At 45.2% G+C, this 8,878-nt stretch overlaps 1 pseudogene; it reads right to left on the bottom strand.

The window, feature by feature from the left end:
* Positions 1 to 1,023: 1,023 nt before the first annotated feature.
* Positions 1,024 to 8,567, bottom strand: LOC119543857 (annotated as a pseudogene).
* Positions 8,568 to 8,878: the final 311 nt, after the last annotated feature.

Raw genomic sequence — 8,878 nt, 5'->3', positions numbered from 1 at the left:
CCATGCTCGGGCTTGTGCTGCACTTTCCTGCCCGGGAGAGGCGGGCTGGAGTGGGAGATGGGGGAGGGGAGCACAGGCAGTGAGCAGGCTGCACGCGGGTGGGGTGGGGTGAGGAGGAGGTGGCAGCGACGGGACGAGAAGGAGGAAGGGGTTAACGGCAAGGGGAGGGGAGCAGAAGGGGTAGAGAGGAGTTACGAGGAGAGTGGTTTGCAGGGTTAAAGGAGCAGAGGCTGCTTAAAGGCTTTTCAGGGTTAACGTTTGTAGAGAGGAAAGTGGAGGACTTAGAAGGATTTTTTGTGAAGGAGGAGGATTTGGTGGGAGGCAACAGGGTGGCACAAGGATGGCCAGGATTAAAGAGTCCAAAAACCTTGAAAATAAGGGGGATTCAGACCATTTACCATCACGCCGAATAAAATTATCAAGTTTAGCAAGAATTTGCCAATTAAAAGTGCCATTTTCTGGCCAAAGTTTTTTTGTCCTGAAGGATAGTGCGGCCAAATTGTATTGGTTCTACTTCCCCTTTTAATTGAAGTTTAAACATCTGAGGTGGTAGATTTAGGAGCAAATGCAGTTTTGGAGTTACTTAAAAGTGACTGTAAATTACCCATGGCTATTTAAGAAATTTGAGAGGCTTGTGGTTTGTTAGGGAACTTTGCTCACTGGAGGCTTATGGAGATCACCTGTGAGAGATTCACAGCTTCCTGCTCCTTCAGAGGCTTACGTTCTCCCTGAACGAGGCTGACATGAATTGGAGCTATGCTCATGGGAGGCTTACGGAGATTGCCTGTGAGAAATTCACAGTTCCCCCCACTCCATTGGAGGCTTACAGAGACCACCCAAAACATTGCTCAAGTGAGACAACCCAGATCCATACAACCTAGTCGCGACAACAAAGCAGGCGTCCCTGGTTTGCCGTGGGGGGTCAGGAAATGCCTGCAGTCTTTTGCCCAAGGCATCCTCCGGGTTACTTTGCTGCAATGGGGAAAGACGCTCACGGAGCATCAGAAAGTTTTGACTGAGTGCTCAGATTTCACTAGGCTTACGAAGCCGGGCTGCCGTGTCAAAGCCGGCCTAGGCGCCACACTCAGGTGGGCCGGGATGTCCACAGAACATTGAACAAAACTCTCAAGGGGAGGATCTGGGCAGAAAGATGTCACTTACCTAGCTAGGGCCAAATTAGTTGTAGACATTTGAGAGCCATGAGGGTAAGCTGGCGTCGCGTTAAGGTGGTCTGAGTTGATGGACTCAAGCCACTGAATGCATGGAAACCTGAATGGCTGCAGTTCAGGAACAGAGTTGACTGGAAGGCTGCCCCATTGCCCCGAAGGGCCAGGAAACTCAAATCTCAGTTGGTCCTCCGAACGGGGTTGACTGAGAGTCTGCCTTGTTGCCCCTTAAGGGGCCAGAGACTCAAGCTTCAGTTGAACCTCCATATCTGAGTCACGGCACCAAAGTGTTAGGTCATTCAGAAATCCACACAACACAGCGAGTCATGGTTTAAGTAAAGTGTTTAAGGTTTATTAGAGGAAGAAAGCAGGTGGGAGCCATCAGAAAAGAAAGAAAGGAAAATTGGCTCCAGCTCTCCAAGAGCAGCATTTTTTAAAGGAAAAATCCAAACTGGGTGTTGGGGGAGAAGGGTCCTGCTGAGTGTGTTCTGGGCCTCGATTGGGTGAGTGCTCATCAGTTTCTGCTGACTGGTTACTAGGGTTCTAACACACTACTCTTCTTTGATGTGCACTGTATTATCTATGTTGAGGAAGTAGGCCTTTTGGCTTGTTTGTGGTCATTCATCTTATGGGCCTATCTGATCTTCCCTTGTCTGCCCCCTGGGGTCTAGGTGCCACAATGACTGGGATTTCTAAAACAGCCTTCAACCCTTAGTTTATGGTGCACCTGGTATCTATGAGATAAGCATCAGGGCCCCTAGATCAGACATTCCTTCTATATGTTAGACTCTTTTTTCTGGGGTGTGACAGCAGTGTACCAGTTTGAATGTAGTATGTCCCCCAAAACGTCATTATCTTTGATGCAGTCTTGTGTGGGCAGGAAACGTATTGGTGTTGATTGGGTTGGAGACTTTTGATTGGATGTTTCTGTGGAGATGTGATCACTCAACTGTGGGTGAGATCTTTCACTGGATAATTTCCATGGAGGTGTGGCCCCGCTCATTCAGCATGGGCCTCGATTAGTTTACTAGAGTGCTATGTATGTTCAGACAGAAGGAGAAAGCTTGCTACAGCCAAGAGGGACACTTTGAAGAACTCACAGGAGCTGAGAGAGGAGATTTAGCTTACAGAGACATTTTGGAGATGGCCTTTGAAAGCAGACTCTTGCTCCGGAAAAGCTAAGAGAGCACAAATGCTCCAAGAGCAAGCAAGAGTGACATTTTTGAGGAGCTGAAACCTAGGGAGGAATGTCCTGGGAGAAAGCCATTTTGAAACCAGAACTCCAGAGCAGAGGCCAGCCACGTGCCTTCCCAGCTAACAGAGGTTTTCCAGATGCCATTAACCATCCTCCAGTGAAGATACCTGATTGTTGTTGCATTTCCTTGGACACTTGATGGCCTTAAAATTGTAACTGTGTAACCAAATAAACCCCCTTTATAAAAGCCAATCCATTTCTGGTGTTTTGCATTCTGGCAGCATTAGCAAACTAGAACAGGTAGTTTTCCATTTTCCTCAAATTTTTAAAAGAATTTGAGCAGGAATGGCATCAATTCCTTTTGGAAAGTTTGGTAAAATTCTCCTGTGAAGCCATCTGGCCCTGGGCTTTTATTCGTAGGTAGGTTCCCCCCCCAAAGGTATTTAATTGTATCCATGCATTAACCATCAAAAGAAGGCATCAGACTAATTCTTTCCTTTAATACAAACTTGAACATTTGTTTGTAAATGCCTTATTTAAAGTAGTGGGTAGGGTAAGAGTTTAGAAAAATCCAAGTAATAAAATGTATTCAATTACTTGGTTAAGATAAAAAGCTAATGCAACAATGTTACATCCAGATAAAAAACATTATTTAAAAGCAATTGAAATACCAAAAAGGATTTCAAATTGAATATTTGATTAACATGGTAGTCGTGTTTTTAACTTGTGCACACACACTTGCACACTCAGAATGATCTGCCTGGGAGAAAAAAAGCCTAAATATGCCTAAGGGGAAAATGAAAAAAAAAAAAAAAATCTGTGGTTTTTCATTATTGTAGGCAATTAGGTCCACATCACTTACAAAGCTATTGCCAAATCTGTCCAAGGAAGCAGAGTTTGAGAGGCGAAGAAAAAAAATCTTGGGGAAAAATTCAACAGTGGCATAGCAGAGCTCTCAACATGAGAAAGCTGACATAATGTGGACTTTTGCTGTGAATTTTCTCTTTGCAAAACATGGGGAGAGGTTTGTTAATGGGCAGAAATGAGAGAAGGCAGTGTGAAGTAGGATTTTGCAGTCAATTTTCCTCACAGTATTGTGCAGGGTCATCAAGAAAATGCTGTGTTTCTCTGGAACCAGTTTCAGAACTTTTCCAATTGCAATGGTCTTACCCTCATCTCTTAAAGTAAAATGACCCACCTGAGGGAAGTCTTTAAAGGTCTCAAGGCAGATGGTTCCTGCTGCCCTTAAACGAGCGATACATACTTGACCTTGTTTCACAAAATGGGGTTGAGTCTTACTTTCATCTCCTGATTTTTTATCTACCAAGCAGATTAAGGCAGTTATTTCAAATTCCTCAATACAGGTATGAATATGCAGCACTGCCTTATTACCTGGGCAGATGATGGATTTGTGCTCAATAATCACTATCTGGGCATCAAATGTGCATCCAGAATGACATAGATTATTAGGATCACAAAGTATGAATCCTGGAAGGATCTCCTCTTCTTCAATTCCCTTCAGCGTGATTTTTTTAAAATTTTATTTTATTTTGAAATAAATTCAAAGTTATAGGAACAGTTGCAAAAACAATACAAACCCCATACACAGAACTCCAGCACACCCTGACTCCCCTCCCCTGATACCCCAATCCACCAACTTTAGCATGCTGTCACACCGGTATTTCTTTCCCTCCCTCCCTCCCTCCCTCCCTATCTATCATCCATCATCTATTGCTCTGTCTTCTGAATGTATGAGAGCTAGCTGCACCCATCCTTGAACAAACACTACAATTCACATATACAATTCCCATGAACAAGAACGTTCTTTTATGCAATTCCATTAAATGCAGCTAAGAAGTACTAGAGATTCAACATTGACACAAAGCATACATTCTATATTTCCTTTTTTTTTTTCCCCCTGTCTCAACTGTGTCCCTTTGAGCCTCCTGTCCTTCATCCTCAGATCCCCTCCAGGGTCATCCTTGGCATTCAATTGTCATCTATTTAGACTGTCCTTTTTTTTTTTTTTCTCAATTGTGGAAACATATATACAGCCTAAATCTTCCCATTCTACCCCCTCCCTAGTCTTCCATTAGTGGGATTAATCACATTTAGAATGTTGTAATGCTATCTCTTTCCCACCATCCATTACTAGAAATTTCCCTTCACCTCAAACAGCAACCCTACACTCATTTCTTAACTCCCCATTGCCCCTTCCCCCATTTCTCTTAACCCATACTCTACTTTTCATCTCTATGGTCATATTCTCTGATAATTTCTTTGTGTTAACTGTGCGGCTTAAAATTAACCTCTTAAATCCATAACAATCTTGTTTTTCTTTGATACCAACTTAACTTCAATAGGACACATAAACTGTGCTCCTATACTCCTCCATTCCCCCACCTTTACATAGTTCTTGTCAAAACTTACATATTTTACATGGAGTTCAAAACCACTGATTTGTCATTAGAGTTTGTGTATTTTATATCATGTAGGAAGTAAATAGTGGAGTTACAATTCACAAATTATTGACTTCTATTTGTATTCCATTGTGGTCAGAGAATGTGCTTTGAGTATATCCAATTTTTTTTTTTTAATTTATTGAGACTTGTTTTATGTCCCAGCATATTAGTCCATTCTGGAGAAAGATCCATGATCACTAGAGAAAAATGAGTGTCTTGGTAATTTGGGATGTAAGGTTCTATATATGTCTGTTAAAATTCTCTATATCTCTTTCTCCTTTCTTTGTTTCTCTGTTGGTAGGGCTCCCTTTAGAATCTGAAGTAGGGCAGGTCTTTTATTGGCAAAGTCTCTCAGCATTTGTTTGTCTTTGAAAAATTTAAGCTCTCCCTCAAATCTGAAGGAGAGTTTTGCTGGATAAAGTATTCTTGGTTGGAAATTTTTCTCTCTCAGTATTTTAAATATGTAATGCCACTGCCTCTTGCCTCCATGGTGACCGCTGAGTAGTCACAACTTAGTCTTATGTTGTTTCCTTTGTATGTGGTGAATTGCTTTTCTCTTGCTGCTTTCAGAACTTGCTCCTTTCAGAACTTGCTTCTTCTCTTCGGTATTTGACAGTCTGATCAGAATATGTCTTGGAGTGGGTTTATTTGGATTTATTCTATTTGGAGTTCGCTGGGCATTTATGCTTTGTGTATTTATAGTGTGTAGAAGGTTTGGGGAGTTTTCCCCAACAATTTCTTTGAATACTCTTTCTAGACCTTTACCCTTCTCTTCCCCTTCTGGGACACCAATGAGTCTTAAGTTTGGACGTTTTATTTTATTTATCGTATCCCTGAGATCCATTTCGTTTTTTTTTAATTTTTTTCTCCATTCTTTCTTTTGCTCTTTCATTTTCTGTTCTGTGGACTTCTAGGACACTGAGTCATTGTTCAGCTTCCTCTAGTCTTGTATTATGAGTATCCAGAGTCTTTAATTTGGCCAACAGTTTCTTTTATTTCCATAAGATCTTCCATTTTTTATTTACTCTTGTAATGTCTTCTTTATGCTCTTCTAGGGTCTTCTTTACGTCCCTTATATCCTGTTCCATGGTCTTCTTCATTTCCTTTATATCCTTTGCCATGTTTTCATTCCTCAATTGTAGTTCTTTGATTAATTGTGCCAAGTACTGTGTCTCTTCTGATGTTTTGATTTGGGTCTTTGGGATTGCATTCTCCATATCATCTGGTGTTATCATGTGCATTAAGATTTTCTGTTGTTTTTGGCCTCTTGGCATTTGTTTTGCTTGATAGGGTTCTTTCAAGTTGTAAAAAAAAATACCAATCTAATTTTTCAGAAATACAAGTTGGTGGCGTACACTTTCTCTAACTAACCAGCAGATGGTGTCTGCTAGTCACCTATACCCTTCAAGTCAGTTCTCAACTTTGTTCTTGTGGTGTGTGGGGAAAGGACTCTTGTGGGGTTCAGTTGGTGAACTCAGTTTGGGTGTGTTGCTGGAGTTGTCCTCCCTGAATGTGAGGCGTGTGTCCCGGTGGCTAGGGAGGCAGGGCAGCTTTAATATTCAAACCTCCCAGGTGTTCCTGGAGATTCACGGCTGTTGCAAGAGTCTAAGCCTTCATTTCAGTTCTGCCCCGGATCCTCTCTGACGCTGACCCACAAACCACTGGCATTGACGTAGCGTCCCTGAGTTTTCTGAGCAGGGCCCCCTTCTCAGCTGTGATCTTCCAGGACCTCTGCTGAGGGAACGCTGTGCTACGTCACAAGTGTGCGCCGTCCCTCAAGGGAAGTCCTGGGCTGCCGGGCCATGCAGGGGCACTCTCAGCCTGATGCAAGGACGGCTGAACGTGGCATCTCCACCTCTCCCCTCTCCTCGCACAGTTCCTCCTTCCCAGCTCAGGGACAACTAGCACTGTTCTGGGCTGTGGGCACAGACCCAGGCAGGAGTGTCTCCAGCTCGCCGGGGAGCGGCTGCAAGCAGCGGGGTTTCTTTCTCCTTCTGGGTCTCCCCTCTGGTCCCCTGGCCTTGAGGGAATCTGCAGCGGGCTATCCTCCATGCCAGACACCGAGAGGCCGGCTCAGACTGCTTCTGTCGTGTTTCCACTGCGTGGTTTTCACCGTTGCAAATGCAGCCACTCTTGAGTTTTTCCCTTTTTTTTTTTTTCAAAAGATCCAGTCCATCTCCAAATGTCACACCGCCACGCAGCTGCTGGTCTTTCAGCTGGCTTACTCACTCGTTTCAGAATGCAGACTCCCGTTTTCACCAAGTGTACGGCCCCTGTGGTTCTAGCAGACCTTGTCCAGCTGGTGCATCGCTGAAACTGGTATTCTGGGTCACCTTCTGGTTTTTATCTAGCATTTTTCATGGAGGTGTTATTTTGCCCTGTCTCACCTAGCCGCCATCTTAGGTTCTCCTCCTTCAGTGTGATTTTGAGGTTTTCACCCGGGGCTACAGAATCAGTTTCTACATCATCAGAAAGGATTCCAAGAACTTCCACATTGTGCTTGTTTGGCATCATCACCAGCTGCTGGCCTTTACAAATAGATCCTGATTCCAGCTTTCCCAGGACCACAGTGCCCATATCCCTATACTTATCCACAATTGGCAGCCTGACTGGTCCATCAACTGATCTACTGAAGTTTGGCAAATTATCCAGATAGGGAATAAATGGTAATACATTGTACCAAGGATAGAAATCTGATTGCTCTTTAAGATTTGCTCCAGTCAGTCCTGAGCAGGGCATAAAGTGAATGTCCTTTTTGGGCTTGAAGCCACGTTTTTTCAATTACATTCCTCATATCTCTCATTGCTCCAATTTACTGTTGGATCATCCATCTTATTAATTAGCACAATTAAGTGCTTTACACCTGCTGTCTTTGCCAACACTGCATGTTCTCTTGTCTGTCCTCCTTTTTTCAAATCCAGTTTCAAACTCTCCTTTCCTGGCAGAGATTACCACTACAGCCAGATTGGCTTGAGAAGGACCACTAATCATGTTTGGGACAAAACTCTTGTGACCAGGGGCATCTAGAATTGTGAAATGCTTCCTTTCTGTTTCAAAATAGGCACGACCCACTTCTACTGTTTTGCCCTTATCTTGTTCTTGATGTGTCTAAGGCCCAAGACAAATACCAAGTTTCTTTGTTTTTTTTTCTTCACCTTCTCTTTCATATTTCTCAAGTGTCCTTTTGTCAGCCATTCCAGTCAAATACATTATTTGTCCTCCAATGGTTGACTTGCCAGCTTCTACATGCCCAATGAATACTACATTTATATGTTCTTTTTTAGGAGCATGTGGTGGTGCAACCACAGATTTCAGTTTTGGTATTTCCTCTTCTTCCTCCATCATTTCTTGGGCATTTTCCTCTAGGGGCTTTCCGTCTCCCAAGGAACCATCCCTTGGCTCCGCTTCACTTATTTCTTCTTTGTGCTCCCATGATTCTTCTGGAGACATTTCTGTCTCTCCATTTTCTACAACAGGTTCTGAAAGTTCCATGCTAACAGCCGAATCTGAACCTTCATACAACGGCTGTTCCTCTTGAGAAGGTTCCACAGGTGCCGAAGGGCCTTCCGCGCCGCAGCCGGCTCCGCGGTTGTTGGCAGGGGCCGGACCCCGCAGACAGGACAGCGCGAGTTCGGCGGCGCGGACGTTGGGTTTGGCGTTGACGTTGAGCTGCCGGCTGATGGCCGCGCTGAGGTGCTCATGCTGGGCCTAGGCCGCCAGGGGGCGCCGCCGCCGCAGGGGCCGGGCCGGGGGCTTCCGTGTCCGCGTGGTCCCAGCAGTCGGGTGCCGAGAGGCGGCGGCGGCGGCGGCGGCGGCGGCGGCGGCTGCTGCTGCTGCTGCTGCTGCTGCTGCTGCCCGGATCCGTGACCGGGGGGCCCGTGTGTGTGGTGAAGAGAGGGCGGGAAATGGAGGCGGGGGCGACGGGCCGGGGAGGAACAGGCCGCGCTGAGCGAGCGAAGGTGGCGAGGCAGAAGGGCCGGGGCTGAGCGGCACCATCCCCGGCGTCTCCGTGGCGGCGGCTCCAGTCCCGACTCCGCGCTCACCACGACGGGGCG

Source organism: Choloepus didactylus, chromosome 9, assembly GCF_015220235.1.
Source record: "Choloepus didactylus isolate mChoDid1 chromosome 9, mChoDid1.pri, whole genome shotgun sequence".
Lineage (NCBI taxonomy): Eukaryota > Metazoa > Chordata > Mammalia > Pilosa > Megalonychidae > Choloepus > Choloepus didactylus.
This window is presented reverse-complemented; position numbering and strand designations above follow the sequence as displayed.